This window comes from Schistocerca gregaria, chromosome 2 (genome assembly GCF_023897955.1).
Source record: "Schistocerca gregaria isolate iqSchGreg1 chromosome 2, iqSchGreg1.2, whole genome shotgun sequence".
Classification (NCBI taxonomy): domain Eukaryota; kingdom Metazoa; phylum Arthropoda; class Insecta; order Orthoptera; family Acrididae; genus Schistocerca; species Schistocerca gregaria.
In genome coordinates this window covers 764,908,691-764,933,995 of record NC_064921.1, presented here as the reverse complement: position 1 = coordinate 764,933,995, position 25,305 = coordinate 764,908,691, and the positions used below count along the sequence as shown (strand labels likewise).

Genomic DNA, 25,305 nt, shown 5'->3' with positions numbered 1-25,305 from the left:
AATTATTCGATCACCAAAACCATCAGCAAGCAATGACATTTAAACTCTTAACTTTATGCGCGGTTGCACCATCTTCTTGAAAATACCCATACAGTATTTCACTTAACACAAGTTTTCCTATGAATGGATAGAGAATATCATTTACAGTATCGTTGTGCGTTTATTGTTTGGTTGAAAAATATGGCACCCAATGTCCGATGTTTAGAAATTGCAATCAAAACTCCTGTTTTCACAGAATGAAGTGGTTCCTCATGAGTACACAATGGATTTGCAGTACTTCACATACGAGAATTTTGCAAGTTCATATGCCCGGATAAATGAAACCACGTCTCATCAGTGAAAAACGATTCATTAAAAATACCCATTCCATTTCGTTGAACGAAATTTTTGAATCATTGTCGATAAAAGTCTCTTGTCATGATCAGTGTCTTTCAGTTCTAGCACGCCTGTCACTTTGTACCCGAAAAGTTTTAATTTTTTTCCCTACAGATGTGTGGGCCGTTCCGACACTAACATATATTTCCTGGGTGAGCTTTCTTACTGACTTGTTCGGAATCATGGACATTTTATCTGAAATATCGAGTAGTTTATCCTCAAAACGCTAGGACGACCACTTTTCGGTGCATCTGTCACTGAACCAGTACTTCGAAATTTGTTAATCAATTCTCGCTCAGTATCGCGACGTGGGAGTGTTGTCTCCGGGAAAACTGAATTAAATGGTTGACAAACTGAGACTGTATTTACCGCCAGCTTTGAACACTCGTTCCGCTAAAACCACACGTCAACACCTAACGACACACACCAACGATACTACTGACGCTGGTTGTTGGGAGTGTCCACTTGAAGGGAAGTAACCCAGTCAGGCGAACAATCATACGGCACGGGCGGCTAACAATCATACAGCACTGCAGAGAGACGTTTTAACACCCCGTACTATATTTATGAACCACATGTGATCTGAATGTTTGTTAGAATATCATATCAAAATCTCTCTGGTGTTTCATCAGATATTCGCAATTTCGTTTTTGCGTTCTGTAGCTGGAGTCAGCCCAAAGAAGTAGTGCTCATCACTTGTTTCGTGTGACTTAATAGTTCTGCCTGATTGGTGGTAGCAGTCAGCGCGGGCGAGGGCTATACTCTCACTGATGGAGTACTGGTTAGTCCTCAAGTTTTACTGTCCCTGCTTATAAATATCGGTAAAACAAATAACACACTAGACTAACATGGGACCACTCTATCGAATGGACACCTAAAATATCATTTAAAAATCGTTTTGCTTATAACAGGAAACAACCGATGCTTTCCGTCAACCTAGGCATCATATGAAAGAAGTGATGAGCACTATTTGTTTGGGCTGAATACAGCTACACAATTCGAAAACGAAATTGCAAATATCTGCTGAAACACCAGAGAAATGCGCCTGGCGACTCTTAGGAGACACACTCTGTATATATATATTTACGCACCACACAAATTCGTATTAAAAACAAAATTGTAGCCCATATCCGCCTTTTTTTTTTAGAGTATCGTCTAAAATTTTGAAGAAAATAAGTCAACCACTTTTCGAGATTTTTTGCTGACAAGTAAAAAATGACTAGTCCTTACATACACTGACGCACCAAAAACACTGATATAGGCATGCATATTCAAATACAGAAATACAGAGATACGTAAACAGGCAGAATACAAAAATGGCTCTGAGCACTATGGGACTCAACTGCTGTGGTCATTAGTCCCCTAGAACTTAGGACTACTTAAACCTAACTAACCTAAGGACATCACACACATCCATGTCCGAGGCAGGATTCGAACCTGCGACCGAGGCAGAATACGGCGCTGCGGTTGGCAAAGCCTATTTTTTACCAAAAACTTTGGCATACTCGCGCTCTTTTTTAAATGCAACTCTCACCCCACTCCCAGAAGCTCTCCTAAATGTAACTCGCTCACATGCACTAGACATCGCGGTAAGTCACTCATAGCCAGCCACTCCCACTTGCCATTCTCACTCACCCACTCATTCAGCCCAATTCATTGTTATTATCTCTTTGTGTCTCTCTAACAATCACTGTGTCCTGTGTCACATCCACATCCACCTTAGTCTTGTCCTAACACTTCTGTCAACTCTCAAGGTCACTGTCTCTCTATAGCTCTCTCTTACTGCAACTGTCTCATTCATTCCTCCCTACTGCTGCTGTCTCTTCTCACTGTTACTTTGTCTCTTCCTCGTTGTCACTGATTCTGTCTCCCATTATCAGTGCCTCTCACTCACTTTCACTTTCTCCTTCTCTTTGTTCCTCTACTATCGGCTCCATCTCCCACACTCTTTTCCTAGAATTGCTCTGTCAATGTCAACTATGTTTATTGCCACCGTGTCTCACCCTTTCTCTCACGCTGCCATTGTCTCCTTCACTCTTTCTACACCATAATCACTGTTTACTACCGTCCAGTAGTTATTACTTCTTCTTCTCGTTACCACTGCCACTGACTTCTTCTGTCTTGCATAAAAAAGGGCGAGTATGTTCGCATGCAAAAATATTTTAACGTACTGAGGAAGGTAGAACGAGGCAGCTGGCACCTCACTTTCTTTATCAGAGTCTTTCCAAACAGGAGAATATTAGTCTCTTTTGTGCCCCTTCTCTTCCCTGTTTAAGCACGGCACGTCACTCGTATGAATTAACATTATGTAAAATTTTGATAGTTTATTTATGTGAAATTTAAATAACGCAAAACTAATTTTACAAACCAGACCGGATTTTTCGTGCACAAAAATTTTGCATATCCTTTAGTACTACAAAACTGTGTTCGTAGATGCCTTCTGATGATAATGGAGACACTTCACAGCATATTTCATCGTGCTACGTGACTTTATAAACTGCAATTCCCCTTTACAGAGGATATTAAGTGCATATTTTACGTGTCCAAGTAAGATAACTTTCAATCTGTGTACCTCAAATGGATAAAGATATCACGAAAGTTTTCAACGTTGTTTGAAATGGGGATTTTAGAAATATATGGTAAAATTACAGCTATTTACTGAGAATAGCCGTCTTGGAAGCAACGGTTCTGTTTTGTTACCCAAAAACCATGTTTTTCGGGTTATCTCAGGAACTGTTCATGATTTAAATGGCGCCGCCATGAGCCCAGTAATACGCACCATAGACCGCTTATAATATAAAAAGAACCACAGATTTGCTCCATTCGGCTTAGCTGGAGGAAGTGTGTAATATTCAAACTCTGTAACGTAGAATAGTTACAGTAAGACGATCCTTCTGTTTGATATACCAGTGATCCCTAGGCCAAGGTCTGTCACTTGACCCTACCTTTCTGTCACCAACAGAACCACTAGTATGAGCTCCGTAAAATCGCGTTTATTTCCACGTCGTCTTGGAACATACGAGATAGGATATGCTGTAGCATCTGTGGCGATATATCTCAAAACCTATGGTTGGAAATCGCTAGTTTATTTCTAACAACTTGAGAAATATGGCTATGTAGTTATTTCTTACCTTATCTTTGTACGTAATGCAGCATGTCATTTACAACAAAGTCAAAAGCTCCATCTGAAAATCTGGAGTACAATCTCAAAAAAATTATGTGTTCAATAGAGGAAGGTAGCGTATGTCCATTTTGTTGCTTGAAGCTGATATTTGTCGGCTTCTGGTAGCTGGAAGTTAGCTATCTATGTATTATTATTACCGCTTAGTGGTGTTTTTATTTCAGAGAGCTGGCGATTCTGTTACGTGAGATGCTTTCACATATGGTGTAGGTGTTTTCACTTTTCAGTTATTTAGAAATTCGCAGTAGCTTATAATAAAAGTTATGTTTGTCTTTCACACGGATGCTGAAAGACGGTCATTGGATGTTAACTGGCATATTCCTCTTTTGCTGAATTTATTTTGAAGTTTTGCAGAGCGTTTGTAATGTCACTATAAATGATTTCGAGTTTGTAGTAAACGTTTCTCTCTTCACGTCATACATTCGTAAAACTTACCTTGTTATTCAGTAAGTGAGAAAAGACGTACGTTTCTCGCCACATCCATTTCGAGACGGCTGTAACTCACGCACGCGTATTCGACGCCTTTTTAATAGCGAAAGCAACACTCAGCAACCGGCTCCAAGTACAGAGGCATGCTGCTGTCCATCCCTTCCAAGGACGTTACAATAGTTTCTGACCTCCTTGATAGAATAGATTCTAAGCTAACCTGACTTTAGTTACAATTAGACGGAGGTAACAGAAGTCAAGGGATACCGCCGGACAGCGTGTCGGATCTCGTTTTCCCCGGCGTAGTGCAGTATCTCGACGTGCACGAACACAAGTCGTTGTATGTTTCCTGCACAAATATTGAGGCCTGCTGCCTCTTCAGCCGTCCATAACTGCGAAAGTATTGCCGGTGCAGGATTTTGTGAAAAAACTGACCTCTCGATTACGTCCCCTAAATTTTCGTTGATATTCATGTCGGGCGATTTGGGTGGCCAAAGCTTGAGCTCGAACGGTACGGAATGTTCTTCAAACCAGTGGAGAACAACTTAGCCCCAGTGACAAGTTGCATAGTGAACCATAAGAATTCCATCGTTGTTTGGGAACAGGAAGCCTATGAACGGCTGCAAATGGTCTCCAAGCAGCCACACATAACCGTTTGCAGACAATGATCCTTGTAAGCACAGCCTATACCATTATGGGGCCATCACCAACTTGCACTCTGCGTTGTTGACACCCTGAGTCCATGGCGCCCTGGGGTCTACGTTCGCTTACTACCATCAGGCAGCCGCGTCGCTCGTCTGCTGCCATAGCCCCTTATCGCCACATTTCGCCGCACTGTCCTAACTGATACGTAGGTCGAACTCCCCGCATTAATTTCTGCTATTATTTCATGCACTGTCGCACTGACAACTCTACGCAAACGCTGCTGTTCTCAGTCGTTAAGCGAAGGCCGTCAGCGTTGTCCGTATTAAGAAATAATGCCTGAAAACTGGTATTCTCGGCACACTTTTGACACTGTGGACCTCGGAATATTCAGTTCTCAAACAATTTCCCAAATGGAATGTCCCATGCGTCGAGCTCCAACTATCACTGCGCGTTCAAAGACTGTTAATTCCCTTCGTGGGGCCCTAATCGTGTCGGAAACCTTTACAAATGAATTATCTGAGTACAAATGACAGATATGATAATGCACTGCTCTTTTTTGTATCTTGTGTAATCGATACTACGGCCATCTGTATGTGTGCGTATCGCCATCTCATAATTTTGTCACCTGAGTGTACCTCTGAATACTGTGTATCTCGTTACAAGGCAACACCACCCCAGGGAATTTTCACCACAAGGGGGAACAAAAAGTGAAAGTAATGTAGACAACAACAAAAATGTATCCAGAATTATATTTTCACTTTGCAGCGGAGTGTGCGCTTATCTGAAATTTCCTGGCAGATTAAAACTGTGTGACAGTGCGAGACTCAAACTCGGGACCTTTGCCTTTAGCGATCCGTGAGGACGGGTCGTGAGTCGTGCTTGGGTAGCTCAGTTAGTAGAGCGCTTGCCCGCGAAAGGCAAAGGTTCTGAGTTCGAGTCTCGGTCTGGCACACAGTTTTAATCTGCCAGGAAGTTTCAACGAGTATGTATCTTAGCATGAACAGCAGTCTGAAGATGAACCTGCCGGTTTGAAGCCGGTAACGGCGATGTGTGAGTGAATAAATAGCGTTGTTAAACGGGGGTGGTTGCTCTGTTCTTTTCTGCAAGAATCAACCTGTATGTAATCATGTGCTACAACAAATAGTTTCATACAGTCATTACAATCTAGCTCGCTGGGAAAGGATATTTCTGTACGTTTTACGTTGTTAATGTCTTCAGTATTATTTGCGGTATAAGCGACTCGTTAACGGATGTACTACAAGATACTTTTTTTCCTGATACTAACGCATCTTACAGACTGATTGCGTCAAACGTGAACCAACCACGTAGGTACATGGTGATGCACCAGCAACATGGTAAACGACCACTATCGCACGGATATCGTGGGAGTTCTTTTCGTGACGCACTAGAACATAGACAAGGAAGTGTACGAGGCGAGCAGGATGTAAGAAATACGATACAGGGGCGTGCCACTGCATTGCAGGTGAGGTGAGGCGAGGTGCAGCGATGCCTGGTGTAAGGCGAGCTGCATTCGCTGCCAGCCCGTTCTGCTGCCCTGCCTTCTGCGGAAGGGTCTGCGCCCTCCACAAATGGAAGACGATGTGTCTCGCTCATGTGACGAGCTACCCAAAGACTCCGAGAAAATCCCAGTAAAACTAAGGGAAAAAAAAAACTTTCCTTATCTTTATTTCCGCCATCACCTTCAAAGTACTCGATTGCAAGACTTTCAGCTATTTTCCCACTGCTGGAAGCAGTGCCACAAGTCTTTTTGCTTAATCGTGTTCAACATTTGTTGCTATACCCTTGAATCTCTTGTATGGAGTCACAACACCGGTCATTCAACTTTGATTTCATTTTACGGAAGAGGAAATTACGGCAGATGGGGGACAGTTGCCGTGTTGTTTTTTTTACCAGAAATTCCCTCACAGCGAGCACAATGTGTGCAAGTGCACTGTAATGATGTCGTAACTAGTCATTTTCTCCCATATCTCAAGCCGTTTGCGTCTAACATCTTCCCTCAATGTCCTCAAAACATCGCAGTAGAATTTCGCGCTGATTACATGGAAGAAATTTCTTGTGAACGATTTCGCGAATGTCAAAAGTAAATAAATAAATAATTAAAAATAAAAAAGAATTATTAGCGTTGACTTCGAAACCGGGCGCGCTTTCTTGTGCCGTAGAAAAGATGGTGACTTCCACAGTGAAGATTGCTGTTTTATTTCAGGGTCATAACCGTATATCTATTATTCACCGGCAGTTATTACCATGGACAGGAAATTTCGATTATGTCGAACCAGTGTTTGCATTTTAGGGCACGTCTGAACTCGATGATCTCGTTGGTTAGCGTTCAAAAGATGAGGAACGAACTTCACTGCAATTCATCTCGTGTTCAATTTATCAGCCAGAATGCGTTGACTTGTTCTGTGGTAGTCCCAACAATTTCACAAATTTCGTGGATTATTTGCCTTCCGAACTTCTCTATGTGTCCACGCACATTCCTGATCGTTTCCACAGTTGAGGGTGATAACGGTCGGACGGAGCGTTTGTCGCCCTCCACAGAATCTCAGCCATCTTAAAATTGGTTGGTTCAAACTTTGCTCCCCGAAAGCCTGCTCTAGCGTGCGGTGGGTTTCAGCTACTATTCTGCGGGGCTTAAAACAAACCTTCATGAAGATAATTCGCTCCTGTAAGTCATCCATTTAGGAACTCTCAAACATAGTGGAACACGGTGTGAAGAAATCAGTAACAATACTTGATGCACTAACAATGACGCCATGCAACAGTCTGTCAGATTAGACACAGAGCTAGAGGCACCTAGCGGCGGAAGATGTACTACCGACCAGGTGGGCACAATATTCAGAAGCTCGGGACATTTGAATATTAGCTTCTAGTGCAGGATTATTATTGATGAACTGTGAATACAAGTCATTGTAATGTAGTTTTTGTGGTCTTCAGTTGGAAGACTGGTGTGTTGCAGCTTTCCAAGCTAGTCTGTCTCGTGTCTCTTCATCTCTGCGTAACTACTGGAAAATACATGCATTTGAACCTGCTTGGTTTCCCCTTACAATTTTTACCCTGCACACTTCCTGTCATTACCAAAGAGACGATTCCTCAGGATCAATCCTACCAACTTATCCGTTCTTTTTTTTAAGCTTTACTCCCAATTTCGATTCAGTAACTAATCATTTACTTGATCTAATCATCCAATCTTCAGCGTTGTTCAGTAGCACCATATTTCAGAAGCATTTATTCTCTTCTTGTCTAGAATGTTTAGTGTCTACATTTCAATTCCTTACTCGCACAAAATACTTATTAACACTATAATTCATATATAATGTATTTCTTGCTTTTGCCCGTTTGCATTTTATATCATGTCTAACCAAGTGTCGTTAGCTAATTTTCTATCTAAATGACTAAAAATCATCTACTACTTTTAGTGTCTCATTTCCTAATCTAATTCCCTTAGCATTCCATGACTTAATCTGACTACAATCCATTACCATCTTTTTACTTTTGTTGACATTAGTATTATAACCTCTTGTCAAGACCCTATGAAATTTGTTAGATTTACCAAGTTTCTTGCCGTCTGACAAATACAATTTACCCGTCTAATCACGAAGTCTTTGTTTGTTTTACCTGAACTTTAATTTAGTTTCCAATTTTTCTTCTTCTACTGTTTACTGAATGCACAGATTGAATAACATTGCGGATGGCCTACAGCCTTACGTTCATTGAATTTTTCCATATTTTTATCCTTGCCAGATTCATAATTTTAAAGAGTGTATTCCAGTCAACACTGCGAATAATTTTCTCTAAATTTATAAATTACTTTAAACATAGGTTTGCCTTCTTTCGCTCTAAATTCTAAGATAAAGCGGTATTGTGTCGCGCACGCGTTCCTGAATTTTTTAAAACCCAAATTAATTTCCGTTCTTTTGTAAATAATTCGTGTCGATATTTGCATATAAGGGATATTGCACTCATGATTCTATAGGATTCCCAGTGTCAGCAACTGCCATCTTTGGAGTTGGGATTATTGTATTCTTCTTGAGGTCTGGAGGTGTTTCAACTATCTCCTGTATACTGTGTAATATAGTGTTTTAAGTTCATTTCCTTCTACATTCCATTTCAATTACCAAGTCTTCCCTTCTTCGCTTAGTACAAGCTTGTCAGCTTCCGTTTCCTGTAAAGGCCTCTTTAAATTTCCTACACGCGTCATCTATCTTCCCCATAGTCACTGCCCGCTTCTGCAGCCTTGCATATCTCCTTCAGCCATACCTGCTTTGCCATTTGGCAACCTCTTTGTCTCTTACACGACTAAAAAGAGAAGTACAGACAGCCGGAGAAACGAAAGGTGACAGGAGCAGTAAACTACCTTTCCAGTAAATTTAACAACTTTGTAAGTAGGTTTTCATAGTAATGAATCGTTACTGAAGATTATTACTTAAGCGAACTGTAATGATGAAAGATGAGCTGTATTGATGAAAAATGATGAAGACAAGAAATAAAATGTGTTATTGTAGTGAATAAATAATGAATTGCATATACTTTCGAAGACGTAAAAATATCTATACCTTATTTTTTATGTTAGGTACTGCATATTGGTTTTAGTACGATGTATATTAGAGAACAGATTTTCTTGTGCCTTATAAATTTTTAACAGTAGATAAATTAATAATTAGACAAAAAGAAAATGCTTGTAATGAAGGGTGAGAAATATCTCTTTCAAGGAACTGTGTTTTTATTATAATTTTACTTCTTATTTCCTTGCATTATATCATTGTCGTCAAGTTTAACAGCTTTGTCGTATTCTGTCAACAAGATAGGTAAATTTCGCGACAGACTTTCACCCTTAAGCGACATAAAGTAGTTTTATCTCATCTTTAATTTGCTAAAACTGCATTCGATTATGTGTCTGTCACTGACTGTCATTGTCATAAATATTTTCACAGCTATTTCAATGTTTCGATAATCATCTTTCAACTCAGAATAGCATATTTCTTTCAGCACCCACTAGTTGGCCTTCGGGACCTTATGATACCGTAGAGAAGGAGCAGCAAGAACATCGTTCAGCACCTCCTAAAAAGGATCCGTAGGTAGCAGCTGTGTGAACCAAGCGCACTGTTACTACATTAACGACCTTAAGATCTACGTCTATTCGGAAGTAGTCGTTACTTTATGGTGCTACTGGTTGGGAATATCACAGTTGCAATGACACTCTGACAACAGCTTGCCTTTGCAATCGTGGATCGGGGAAAAGCCGTATTCTTTTAGCTCTAGATTATAACACAAGATTAGAAGACGTACCACTTCTTTCTGGTTCGTTAATCATGTTCTCCTGTTCTTTTTCCGGTGATTTTTGCACCCCTTCTGTGTCTGTGTTCTTGGCGAGAACCCATCTCAGCAACCCCTTCGGTATTGCCTTGCTTAGGGCTCCTAATAACAGGCTGAATCATCCGCCATGTTTTCCCTATCTCTGAGGATTTATCAGTGTTTACCTTGTGGGTGGTTAACCTATTCACGCAACTTTTTATACTATTTCTTATAAAATTCTTGATACTGCGTGTGTGAAGTGAACCAAACTGTAATGAATGTTTATAGAGGTAGGTAGAATGCCGTTTTCATATAGCATAAAAACTGAAATGCAATATTACACAGCTATAGGAATTTAGACTCGGTATTTGCGTGATAGTTTGTAAATATTAAATATAATGAGTTGAGAACACGGTACCAATGTCTTTAAATATGGGTTTTATGCAGTAACAACCTGTGGCTCTTTATTAGTTTTACCTCTATACAGCCACTTATGTTTTACTCAACAGTATGTAATTTAAGAAATGCGGCATTTTTGTTATACGGGGGTAGAGGGAAGTATACTTTCATCTTACAGAGAAACTAATTTTTCTTAATAGTTTCATCTACCATTAACCAGGATTCATTTTATGACATCATGATAGGTTTGTCGCTCGTTGAGTTGTGGTAAGAACTTTATTCTTTGAATGTTACGTTACTTGTGCAAGTTCTCTCACACTGACCAATCCGCTACAAAATATATGAATTATCACTCGTTCTACCGTGTCTGTATAAGAAATTGTGTTAAGTGTTACTCACTTTGTGTAAGTACGTTTACGATAAGTCGTGTAAGTACATCAAAAATGTTCGGATTGCGAAAATATCTCAAGAATCGTAAAATTTTGAGACGAACTGCTTCAGTAATTCTCCACTGGGAAGAAAGGCAATTGCATAGAACTGGTTTCATGTTTATGACTACTTTTATTAACGTATATTTACCATACATAACTGAGAGCCGGTATTGTATGGCCTATCTTTTTCTTCATTCAGAGTCACTACGAAATCTAAACATGTGAAAACCATTTTTGGTGTAGTTGGTGCCGTTCTAAAAAAAAAAAATGGGGGAAGTGGCAACAAAACGACTATCCACGTTGGTGCGTAAAATGAGTCTGGCGATGTGCCATCTGATTTCGGAAAAATATCATCCAGAAAATTCGTGAGACTGCAAGAGCTGGTAAGTGCAAGAATTATCGCACAATCAGCTTGACAGCTCATACATCCAAGTTGCTGACAAGAATAATATACAGAAGAATGTAAAAGAGAATTGTGGATGTGCTACATGACGAACAGTTTGGCTTTAGAAAAGGTAAAGGCACAACAGAGGCAGTTCTGACGTTGTGGTTGATAGTGGAAATAAGACTGAAGAAAAATTAAGACATGTTCATAGGATCTGTCGATTTGGAAAAAGGGTTCGACAATGTAAATTGGTACAAAATGTTCGAAATTCTGAGAAAAATGGGGGTAATATACAATATACAATATGTACAAGAGCCAAGAGGGAATAATAAGAGTGGACGACCAAGAAGAAAGTGGTCGGATTAAAAAGGGTGTAAGACAGGGATGTAGTCATTCACTCCTACTGTTCAATCTGTACATCGGGAAAGAGATGATGAAAATAAAAAAAGGTTCAGGAGTGGAATAAAAGTTCAAGATGAAGGGATATCAGTGATACTATTCGCTGACGACAATCCTATCCTGAGTGAAAGTGAAGAAGAATTACATGATCTGGTGAATGGAATGAACAATCTAATGAGTACAGAATGTGGACTGAGAGTAAATCGAAGAAAGACGAAAGTAATGAGTAGTAGCAGAAATGAGGACAGCGAGAAACTTAAAATCAGGTTTGATGGTCACGAAGCTGATGAAGTTAAGGAATTCTTCTACCTAGGTAGTAAACAACCTACGGCGGACGGAGCAAGGAGGACATCAAAAGCAGACTAGCACTGGCAAAAGGGGCATTCCTGGCCAAGAGAAGTCTACTAGTATCAAACATCGGCCTTAATTTGAGGAAGAAATTTCTGAGAACGTACGTCTGGAGTACAGTATTGTATGGCTGTGAAACATGGACTGTGGGAAAACCGGAACAGAAGAGAATCGAAGGATTTGAGATGAGGTGCTACAGACGAATGTTGTAATTCTACATCTACATCTACATTTATACTCCGCAAGCTACACAACGGTGTGTGGCGGAGGGCACTTTACGTGCCACTGTCATTACCTCCCTTTCCTGTTCCAATCGCGTATGGTTCGCGGGATGAACAACTACCGGAAAGCCTCAGTGTGCTCTCGAATCTCTCTAATTTTACTTTCGTGATCTCCTTGGGAGGTATAAGTAGGGGGAAGCAATATATTCGATACCTCATCCAGAAACGAACCCTCTCGAAACCTCGACAGCAAGCTACACCGCGATGCAGAGCGCCTCTCTTGAAGAGTCTGCCACCTGAGTTTGCTAAACATCTCCGTAACGCTATCACGCTTACCAAATAACCCTGTGACGAAACGCGCCGCTCTTATTTGGATCTTCTCTATCTCCTCCGTCAACCCGACCTGGCACGGATCCCACAGTGATGATCAATACTCAAGTATAGACCGAACGAGTGTTTCTTAAGCCACCTCCTTTGTTGATGGACTACATTTTCTAAGGACTCTTCCAATGAATCTTAACCTGGCACCCGCCTTACCAACAATTAATTTTATATGATCATTCCACTTCAAATCGTTCCGTATGCAGACTCCCAGATATTTTACAGAAGTAACTGCTACCAGTGTTTGTTCCGCTATCATATAATCATACAATAAAGGATCCTTCTTTCTATGTATGTAGGTGGACTGATAAGGTAAAGAATGAGGAGGTTCTGCGCAGAATCGGGGAGGAAAGCAATATGTGGAAAACATTGATAAGAAGAAGGGACAGGATGATAGGAGATCTGTTAGGACATTAGGGAATGACTTCCATGGTACTAGAGGGTGCTGCAGAATGCAAGAACTGTAGTGGAAGACAGAGATTGGAATAGATCTAGCAAATAGTTGAGGACGTAGGTTGCAAGTGCTGCTCTGAGATGAAGAGGTTGGCACAGGAGAGGAATTCGTGGCGGGCCGCATCAAATCAGTCAGAAGGCTGGTGACCCAACAAAACAAAGGTGCAGTTCGCAGCCATATTTATGACGAATTCTTCAGTACATTTAATTAGAAATCTCCACTCGCATCGTGACTCGTTTGTAAACAAGTATGAATATCCTATACATTGGGGAAAACATGACCGACAGTTGAGCTCTGCTTACATAGTCTTAGCCTCGTTTGTGACGTCAGCGTTTACCTTGCTGCCGCCCGCACGCACCAGCGGTGCAGCGAGTGAGCGGGTGCCTGCAGTGGGAACGCGGTAAACTTTGGCTGCAGCGCGCGTCCTGACCTAGGCCGGTGCCCGCCCCCGCGCCCTGCAGGCAGCCCGGCCAGCTCTAGCTCTAGCTAGCTAGATAGTCGTGAGGCCGCATCTTCAGCCGCGTCACGCACGGCACCGGACCGGGTCAGTCCGGGCCGCGGTTGCAACAGCAACAGCCGAGGAACGGCCTAGAGCGAGCGGCTCACGGGAGCAGGCGGACTCCTCATGTAGAGCGAAATGTCAATACGGCCGAAGACGCGTCCCGTTCCGTTACTTGCCAACGGACGAACATCGGCATCCCACTGAAGATGAGTTCAGCAGGTTCCCGCAGGACAAGATCAGAGAAAGGAAACGGCCACGACCTTTTCAAAAACAAGCGCAATGGGCAAAGAAAATTTGTCGCCCGCCGGTAGACATCACCTCATGCTAACACCGTGTAATACCGTCTCTCACATTGATAAAGACTGCAATTCGGCGAGGAAGAGAGTGCACAGATTGTAAGAGAGGCATGTGATTTTGATTTTTGTAACTTCAAGTTATATTACTGTTAAACAATATTTTGTCAAAACTGTGTGTCGGACCGAGACTCTAACATCCCCCAGGCTGTGGCTAAGCCATCTCTCCGCAATATCCTTTCTTTCAGGAGTGCTAGTTTTGCAAGGTTCGCAAGAGACCTTCTGCAAAGTCTGGAATGTAGGAGACGAGGTACTGGCAGAAGTAAAGCTGTGAGGACGAGGCGTGAGTCGTGTTTGGGTAGCTCAGTTGGTTGAGCGCTTGCCCGCTAAAGGCAAAGGTCCCGAATTCGAGTCTCGCTCCGGCACACAGTTTTAATCTGCCAGCAAGTTTCATCATCGATATGGGCTTGGAAGCCGAAGGCCCACTCGTGTACCCTTGATGACTGCACGACATAAATCTTTACGCCTCACCTGGGCCCGTCGACACAGACATTGGCCTCTTGATGACTGGAAAACATGTTGCCTGGTCGGACGAACCTCGTTTAAAATTGTATCGAGCGGAGGTGTACGTGTACGGAGACAACCTCATGAATCCACGGACTCTGCATGTCAGCAGGGGACTGTTGAAGCTGGTGGGAGCTCTGGAATGGCATGGAGAATGTGCAACTGAAACGATATGGGACCACTGATTCGTATAGATACGACTGTGACAGGCGACACGTACGTAAGCATCCTGTCTGATCACCTGCGTCCATTCATGTCCATTGTGCGTTTAGACGGAGTGGGGCAATTCCAGCAGTACAACTCGACATCCCACACGTCCAGAATTACTCCAGGAACACTCTTCTGATTTTAAACACTTCCGCTAGCCACCAAACTCCCCAGACATTAACACTATTGAGCATGGCTCATAACGTGCTGTACAAAAGATATCTCCTAACCATTGTACTCTTACGGATTTATGGACAGCCCTGCAGGATTGATGGTGTCATTTCCTTCTACAACTACTTCAGACATTAGTCTAGTCCATGTCACGTCGTGTTGCTGCACTTCTGCGTGCTCGCGGGGACACACACGATATTAGGCAGGTGTACCAGTTTTTTTCACTCTTCAGTGTACATCATATTCATCCTTCCTGTCCTTTGCAATAAATCTCTGTTCGTCTAATAGAGACAATCACAAGTCAACACACTTTAAATAAGAGTGTTGAAAAATGGTTCAAATGGCTCTGAGCACTATGGGACTCAAAATCTGAGGTCGTCAGTCCCCTAGAACTTAGAACTACTTAAACCTAAGGTCATCACACACATCCATGCCCGAGGCAGGATTCGAACCTGTGATCGTAGCGGTCGCGCGGTTCCAGATTGAAGCGCCTAGAACCGCTCGGCACACCGGCCGGCAACTAGGAGTGTATCACACCGCGCTGAGGCAAAGACTGGGCCACAACAAGACAAAATATTCAGATTTTTTTCACTCTGCAGCGGAGTGTGCGCTGATATGAAACTTCCTGGCAGATTAAAACTGTGTGCCGGAGCGAGACTCGAAGTCGGGACCTTTGCCTTTCGCGGGCAAGTGCTCTACCATCTGAGCAACCCAAGCACGACTCACGCCCTGTCCTCACAGCTTTACTTCTGCCAGTACCTTGTCTCCCACCTTCCGAAGTTCACATATGCTCTCCTGCGGGCAGTCTGCTGCAGAGTGAAAATATTTTCTTGGTATGTCCTTTCTTGTCATAGAATGTTGTATCGTATTATTTATGACTTCTCTACCGCATCGTTAACGCCAAGAAAAGACAGAAAACATTTACGCCACATTCAAGCAGTGACACAGTGAAACATAAAATTCCTTGGTATACACACTATCGCTTCCGAGAAGTCTAAGGCCGACGAAGTCGTAGCACTTGCTCTATTTCAGTCCTAGCTTTCGCTCGTCTGCTCCCTGATGTATGGATGATGTCACAGATTCTTTTTATGAGTGAACGGATCAGTGATTGGGATAAGTACAGTGCGTTCTTCATGCGTTCTTTGAAACTAACTTTACATTCACAGCATAAAGATTCACTTAATCGTAGAATCAGTTATGAAATTTAAAAGCTGGTTGATATAAAATCCTGAATCGATGTTTCTGTAGTTTAACTTTATCTTGGAAAACGACATCATTGATGAAACACGAGGCTGCAACTAGTATTATATTCATTGTCAATAAACAGCAAACGTTGTGGCAGATTTTTCGCGTTTCCTTGAAGCACACCTGTCATTCTTTATATACTGCCAGTCCTTCACAGAGTTACTACGTTACGCATTCCTCGACTAGGTTTCCAATTTGACTAGATATCCGAGTTGCAGTGCTTCATCTTTCTCCAAGTAACCCTACAGCATTTCAAACCCTTGTCTAATAACTTGTGCCCATCCAGTATCGCGATCCAGTAGAGGAGGCAGCAGAATTAATCATTTAATTGATGGAGTGGCTCTGAGCACTATGGGACTTAACATCGATGGTCATCAGTCGCCTAGAACTTAGAACTACTTAACCCTAACTAACCTAAGGACATCACACAACACCCAGTCATCACGAGGCAGAGAAAATCCCTGACCCCGCCGGGAATCGAACCCGGGAACCCGGGCGTGGGAAGCGAGAACGCTACCGCACGACCACGAGCTGCGGACTGATGAAGTAGATGCTGTTCAATTTTAGCAGCTAACCGAAGTGCACATTTTATTCAATAATGCAATTCGTTTCGACAGATCTGTTCCACCTCAGAGTGGGTACATGGGTAGGAAGTAACAAGACTTGCTGCGTAAAAAAATAAATCAATAAATAAAAAATGTAGGAACGTTACGTTGGACTTTATCAGTCACGGATGTTGATTCGTCCACGAAATGACGGCAGTCCAGCGGAAGGCCTTCGGGGAATTTCAGAGCTGTGAGTTTTCTCGGTACAAGTGCATCACAGCTGATGCCTGTCCGCCTTTCACCGCAGTTATTTCTCTCGCTAACAACTGAAAGATCGCCAAGTAGGTGGGTGTGTCGTCGTCGTAACGGCTCGGTCACGATGCGCAATTGTGTGCAGCTGGCGAGCAAGAAACGGCCGCCATCTGTAGCACAGCGCGCCGCTGTCACTTTTCACGGCGCTCGGGCTGCCGCTCTGGGCGGTACGGACGAAAGTGAAAACCGTCTGGGATGGCCAGCTGAGAGGGGCAGTGCGGAAGTTTCGCAATTAGCTTCAGCGGAACGCGACAGGGGGTTCCAACAGGACCCACAGCTGTCAGTAGAATATGAGAGTACTTTCCTGGAATCACGGCGGGGACATAGGCACTGCGGTCGAGTCAGCCTGAAAACCAGTTACATCTGGTATCGGAGTCCGCAACCTACCTCGTTGTCGGTCTAGGCTACCGCTTCATCTCCGTCGTCTTAACTACGATAGTTATGCTGTGACGCTGCTCGAACCTGCCTTGCCATCAATGCGGTCAATGGACCGGTTTCACACTGTACGACTCAAGATATAAACTCATTATTCATGTGCACTTCACACTTTCGGACATTGAGAAACTTTTGTTCTACACAGAATTTGAATTTGTTCCCGGAAATAAACGCCTTTCTCAGAGAGACTGACATAAAGATGTCTCTTATACTCAGCATAGGGCAAAGCTGTTACGACAGTAAGATACGAGCTCATAACGGTATATTACGTTTTACTTTTAAAAAATTTGTATTACCGGATAGCTGGACACTTGTGGGAAGTAATCATAAAAGAAGAAAAAGCATGATTAACGAGTCATCCATGGCGATGTATTCATAGACGGCGCATTAGCTTGGATCGAACGAGAAAAGGATAGGCAATGGAACGCTTTTTGTAAGGAATCATCCAAAGATTCTCCTTAAGCTATTCAGAGGAACCGCAGTAAACATAACTTGGATACCCTCGCTTCTTGCAAATTTGACAAAGCGCCACTTCATGTTCGTGTCCAGCCAGTAGCTACTTAAAACTGTTTGTGTTATGTTTTCTGCTTCGTCTGCAGAATACGAGGAGGAACTTTATTAAAATAAATTTCGACAGATACGCCATAACTGCTTCATTATAACGAAAAGAATTAAAAATAAATTGAAACAGCTTGTATGTGATTCTTTGGTACATTAAACACAAGTTAAGGTAGTAACTTTACTTTTGCACAGAGGAAAACAAAAAACGAGACAAGGAACAATAGTAACTGTAAACACTTATGATGTCTGCAGCTGCTGATTATCTAATTGCACGCAGGGTACTAAAACCGACCAAGAGAGGAACATGAGTCAGTGTGTTTAACCGTGGGTGAGATCTGGAGAGAGAGAGAGTACAGTTTTATTTCACATTTCTCCTTACTTTTTTTATCACATTTGTCTACGTCTAACCAAATTCGTTTCGACTAATTTTCGAATTGGTGCTGATAACCTCGTCGTTAAGGGCCCCTAACCTACAATCACACACACACACACACACACACACACAAACTAATGTATCTTAACAACAATAACAAGTTACGTCTCGCAACAGTTTCAGGCATATATGGAATACATAAATAAACATATGATGGTATGTAAAACACTCTTGTCGGCTGCAAATAGCGAGAATACTACGTTTAATTTAATAAAACAGCCGGCAGCTGCGAAGTAACTGTTCTCAATAACATCGTCAGTTTTACATCTCGGGCTGTACTACTCATTTACGTAAAGCGTGATTACGTATTTTTCGCTTATCAATGCAATGCGAAAAATTAACGTTATAATTGTAATGTAACTGCTCACATGTGACAAGTTAAAACTTTGGTTCGGAATTTTTCCGGCGCAATTTTTTAAATTGTGCTACATACAGAAAGGATATTGTATTCGACAAAGATTAAAAGATTTCTTTGTCATCTTAAATAGCAGCATGATATGTGATCTTGTATTTTGTCTGCACTATTTATTTATATATCAAGCTGCGACGTTAATTTCACTGGCTGCAACCGTGAGAAATTGACTAAAATCGGGCACAATAATCCCTTCTTATTTGAAACTTAAATAACATAATTAGTCAGTAATAACTATTTAACACATTTTCGTTGTGCCCCAAAACGCTTGCAACTGGTCTGTTTAGTGTCAGGCTGTCAGAGGTATTTTATATTAAATCGTAATCATTGCAGGAAAGTGCAAATGCAAAGGGTTCTTTGACGGGTAAGTATACGACGAGGATTACATGAACTCGATGTTTCTCTCAGTTCTTCAGCTGTCTAGCGGTGCTTCTTTAGGACAAATATTTCGGTGAGTTCACACTCGATACACAGAAGACTTGACAATATTTCTTCGTGTGCTGGTAGTTCTAAGTCCTAGACTGATTTAATTTCCAGGTTTCTCTAGTTTCACTCTTCTTACAACAAAATCACGTAGTAATAACATGCCAACGATCTACACTATACGCTAAATGATTAGGTAATGTGAGTCAAACAAAATAGAAGTACTTACACTACATATGCCGAATATGTCATCGACTTCATATACACGTACAAAAATACGGCCTCACATACACAAGACATTAAAATTTTGTTCTACTCCGCATTGTCCCAGACTTACATTAAAACAGTTCTTCATCCCCAGTTCTGAACAATGTTTTCCGGCGGATTCCCTTCGTTGCAAGACAAATGCCGGAATAGGAAATCATTTCCCAAATATTCCGAATGAGAGAATCAATCTCACATCCAGTTCGGCTAGTATTTCACTAACCCATCGCTCACTATACACTGCGTCACTTCTAGAAAAGACCAGACTACCTCGAGAGTGAAAAGAAAAGAAAACGAAAACGGAAGCGGAAGCGAAAAGGAAAGATAAAAATGAGAAGGAATGTATTTCAACATAACACATTGCGCTTTTCACATGGGCAACTTCTAAATACTAAAATTCATGTAAAAGGGAACAAATTAAATTATTGTCCTGTTTCGAGACCTAAGTGAGGCAGAAGAGAGAGAGAGAGAGAGAGAGAGAGAGAGAGAAATTGTATATTTCTTTCGGGAAATTGCAAACTATTTAAGCAGAATTCTGCTCGTGCGCTGCCATCACTAGAAATAGTGACGCAATTTTTCAGGTTACTGAGGACTTGCGCCTCGTTGACTAAGTATTAGTGTCTATGCCGTTCATAGCACAGCACGAGAACGGGCTGTGGAGGCAGTTCGCGACCCCGCGCAGCGCTAGCGGCTGGATACCTTGCGTAAGCGTCCCCAGAAACGATCCATTTATACGCATGCGCAAAAACCAGGCCCCGGCGGCAACTTTCACATTTTAGCCTGCACGGTACACATTTTTTTTACCGTTCCGTTCTTTTACGCCGTCTGAGGCACGAGCGGCCTTCTGCACGAGGACAGTCGAACAGACTGTTGATTTCCTTGCTCTCAGAAAGTCTAGCGGCCTTGTTTCTTGCACACGTATTTAACTCAGGGATTAGGCGCATTTAGACACAGAAGAACACCTAGTAAGCAACATCGGGCTGTTGCTATAAATGTGAATGAGGAATTTACCTAACGAGAACATTAGGAACGAAAAATTTCGTTCGCTGCATATTTTATAGGTTACCACCGTTAGGACTGGCAGAAACGTTGGCGTTTTCTCGTAGAAATAAACCATGTGTCATGAACTGGTTTCGCCCACAGTTTCAATATTTTCATTGAAATAATAGTAAACTGTACGCTAAATTTTACACTATACTTCCTTAAGACTATTGTACGACGCTCTTTTGAAGCAATAAGTCATTTCATACCACGAAGGCTTTCACGACCTTGCGGGTTGTATGGTCGTGGCCCGTCTAACTGTTTGGTTCCTAACATTTGCTCCAGAGCTACAGTGGACATCTTCAGAGCTGCGCCTGGTTTCTAGACCAACAAAGTCTGTCGAGCCCTCAGATCAGTAAAAGATAAACGCTCATCTCTGTCGGAATGATGTAGAAAATGTTCAAATGTGTGTGAAATCTTATGGGACTTAACTTGCTAACGTCATCAGTCCCTAAGCTTACACAGTACTTAAGCTAAATTATCCTAAGGACAAGCACACACGTCCATGCCCGAGGGAGGACTCGAACCTCCCCCGAGACCAACCGCACAGTCCATGACTGCAGCGCCTTAGACTGCTCGGCTAATCCCGCGCAGTGGAATGATGTAGAATAAGATTTCACGTACCTGTGGTAAGGCCTACATCAGAACTAAAAACAGAAGCGCGAATGCACGCGTACAGGAACATAGGTGCCTTTTACAACCAGAGAAAGTATAGAAATCAGCTGTAGTAGATAAAGAGTTATATATGCTAGCCGTGAAGTACATATATGTATTGCTTCCACGAAACGTTATAACAGTCTAAAGTTTGAGATGAAAATATACCAATAAAAACAGTAATATTGTGATATGTGGTGAATTTTTTGTTTTGTTTTTCTGTGTAAAATATTTTTGTAATTAAAATCACAGTAAATATGTTTGGTCAAAGATAAGCTGCTGAAGAGCAACCACACATACCGTATTTTTATGTATCGTAACTTTAGATAAAATGTAAGATATTTTTGAAATGTGTAAATGGAATTTAATTGTAGTATTCTACCTGATTATATCATATAACAATGACTACAACTTCTTATGAGTATTTGCATCTTTCTTTCGGAGACAGTAAGGAAAGAACTGGTGACGAATTGTTTGAGGGTAGAACTCTCGTTACCTGTTTAATATTGCTAAGCAGAACCGCGCTGAGATCGAGTTGCCAATCCTTTCATTTCCTTCCTTACGTATATTTTCCACGTAAGAATCATAGAAGGCTGATCAGTCAATTCCCTACGAACAAAGACGTCGGCGTTCACTTCAGTCGCTTGATGTATCGTGCCTCATATTCATAGGCGATAACGTCATATTTACCTGAATAAGTAATTTGCACTATTAACGGTAATCCTTAATTCCATTAATCTATAGTTTTTGCTCATATTTGCCGTCTTGAATGTTTCTCTCGCCAGTCGCGGTATTGCATATTAAACAGTATTTATATTTGCCGTGACATATTGGGTTCAAATTGTTCTAAGCACTATGGGATAACATCTGAGGTCATTAGTTCCCAAGACTTAGACCAACTTAAAACTGACTAACTTAAGGACATCACACACATCCATGCCCGAGGCAGGATTCGAACCTGCGACCGTAGCAACAGCGCGGTTCCCGACTAAAATGCCTACAACCGCTCGCCCACAGCGGCCGGCCGTGTTGGGAAAAGTCTTCATGATACTAGTTCTGCTTAGCGATACTGAATATCATTTCCTTGCATTATAAATTCTAGAATGAAATGCTTGACAGAACATGATGTTCAGTGAGGAAACCATGAAGTGAAGTTCTCCGAATCGTAAATTTTTATCTACAATGTGAAACTATTATCCTTTGCATCTAAAAATACACTCCTGGAAATGGAAAAAAGAACACATTGACACCGGTGTGTCAGACCCACCATACTTGCTCCGGACACTGCGAGAGGGCTGTACAAGCAATGATCACACGCACGGCACAGCGGACACACCAGGAACCGCGGTGTTGGCCGTCGAATGGGGCTAGCTGCGCAGCATTTGTGCACCGCCGCCGTCAGTGTCAGCCAGTTTGCCGTGGCATACGGAGCTCCATCGCAGTCTTTAACACTGGTAGCATGCCGCGACAGCGTGGACGTGAACCGTATGTGCAGTTGACGGACTTTGAGCGAGGGCGTATAGTGGGCATGCGGGAGGCCGGGTGGACGTACCGCCGAATTGCTCAACACGTGGGGCGTGAGGTCTCCACAGTACATCGATGTTGTCGCCAGTGGTCGGCGGAAGGTGCACGTGCCCGTCGACCTGGGACCGGACCGCAGCGACGCACGGATGCACGCCAAGACCGTAGGATCCTACGCAGTGCCGTAGGGGACCGCACCGCCACTTCTCAGCAAATTAGGGACCTGTTGCTCCTGGGGTATCGGCGAGGACCATTCGCAACCGTCTCCATGAAGCTGGGCTACGGTCCCGCACACCGTTAGGCCGTCTTCCGCTCACTCCCCACCATCGTGCAGCCCGCCTCCAGTGGTGTCGCGACAGGCGTGAATGGAGGGACGAATGGAGACGTGTCGTCTTCAGCGATGAGAGTCGCTTCTGCCTTGGTGCCAAAGATGGTCGTATGCGTGTTTGGCGCCGTGCAGGTGAGCGCCACGATCAGGACTGCATACGACCAAGGCACACAGGGTCAACACCCGGCATCATGGTGTGGGGAGCGATCTCCTACACTGGCCGTACACCTCTGGTGATCGTCGAGGGGACACTGAATAGTGCACGGTACATCCAAACCGTCATCGAACCCATCGTTCTACCATTCCTAGACCGGCAAGGGAACTTGCTGTTCCAACAGGACAATGCACGTCCGCATGTATCCCGTGCCACCCAACGTGCTCTAGAAGGTGTAAGTCAACTACCCTGGCCAGCAACATCTCCGGATCTGTCCCCCATTGAGCATGTTTGGGACTGGATGAAGCGTCGTCTCACGCGGTCTGCACGTTCAGCACGAACGCTTGTCCAACTGAGGCGCCAGGTGGAAATGGCATGGCAAGCCGTTCCACAGGACTACATCCAGCATCTCTACGATCGTCTCCATGGGAGAATAGCAGCCTGCAATGCTGCGAAAGGTGGATATACACTGTACTAGTGCCGACATTGTGCATGCTCTGTTGCCTGTGTCTATGTGCCTGTGGTTCTGTCAGTGTGATCATGTGATGTTTCTGACCCCAGGAATGTGTCAATAAAGTTTCCCCTTCCTGGGACAATGAATTCACGGTGTTCTTATTTCAGTTTCCAGGAGTGGATAAGCGTGGGAACAGTTTTAATGGAAAAAGAGGACGCACGATAATAATATTTGGACATCGGCTCTACAGAATCAGTATATAAGTTCTGTCTTTGACAGACGACAGGTCGATAGTTCAGTTTTATCTTTGACAAGGGTTATATCTGACGATCACGAGCTCTTTTTCATAGTAAATATGTCGCTCTCAGACACCCGACACGTCAGTTAGCGAGACTGGAAGCAGGAGCAGCTCTGAAGATGTCAAACGCACTTCTGGACGAAACTTTAGGAACAAAAATGTTCCACAGATCACGACCATACAATCCGGAAGAATCACCAGCAACTACGTCACGCAGTGGGACAAATTTCCATTGGTGGGAGACCTGGAACGCAGTGCTATCAGCCGCGCGAGGGCAGCTGATGATTTACTTCGTGGAAAGGCAGTGGTTCCGGTTCAAAGACTGAGGTGTCAGTAAGCTACTTCCTACTAATGACTAACACTGCCGCAGGCTGAGGACCACACAACGACAGGTCAGCGGTACGTCACAGCCTAGGCGTAATCACTGAGTGCGTATTATCACTATTATTATTATTATTATTATTATTATTATTACAGTACAAGAAATAGCAACACCTGATTATAATAGAATGAGAGAGTTCTGTTCCTTGGAGATAACTGATAACGATAAGTACATTCAGCGACTATTTCACGTTGTTTACACTGTCTGCACGTTAAGGAACAGTCATCAATTCGGATAAAGTCTGATACACGACTCATTTACGCCAGTTGCGTGAGAACCACTGGCACAAAACGTGCGTCCGTGTGTGAAGGTGAATGTGTTTCCGATGTATCTATATGGACGTGGTTGATATCATATATAGAAAGCCAGTTTTAGGCAGAGCAGGCTATCCTTCCCCTTGAAATTCCGTTGTTGCCTGTGTACGACCACCTTCACAGATTATATTTCCCTCTTTGCTCTGAAAAGCTCTTCATCCCTACCCTTCTCCTCCGTTTCCCGTCTTACGAGGTGCTGGTGTCCTCTTCTGTTGTTTGTTCTGTTGGTGGTCATTTACGTAGTTCCTACATCATTAGAGGCCTATCTATCGCTTATCTGTGGATTGGAGTGGATTGGATTGGATTGTTTGGGGGAAGAGACCAAACAGCGAGGTCACCGGCCTCATCGGATTAGGGAAGGACGGGGAAGGAAGTCTGCCGTGCCCTTTCAAAGGAACCATCCTGGCATTTGCCTGGAGCGATTTAGGGAAATCATGGAAAACCTAAATCAGGATGGCCGGACGCGGGATTAAACCGTCGTCTTCCCGAATGCGAGTCCAGTGACTTATCCGTGACGTATTAGTTGTTGCGTGCTTATATTTCCTGTTGTCTTTCCCTGCCACCTCGAACACTATCCCAGTCCTGTTCTTCCTAAGTTAACCAGCTTTCAGGCAAATTCCTGGATGGTTCCTTTGAAAGGGCACCGCCGACTTAATTTCCCATCTTCCTTGATTCGATTTCCGTCCCCACCTTTCACTTCATCTTTCCGGGCCCAATTCTTTCCCAAGGAATTGTCTTACTTTTTGTGCACCGTGTCAGCCTAATTTCGCGTCTCAGTCAGCGTTGCTCATTATTGACTTGCAATCTCTGATCGATCAAGATGGCAAAATGGTT

The 25,305-nt window shown here is 43.0% G+C and overlaps 1 protein-coding gene across 1 annotated transcript in view; it reads right to left on the bottom strand.

Moving 5' to 3' along the window:
• LOC126334987 (probable chitinase 10) overlaps nucleotides 1–25,305 on the bottom strand; it is a 377,522-nt gene that overhangs the window by 50,132 nt on the left and 302,085 nt on the right. The gene's annotated exons all lie outside the window — the stretch shown is intronic.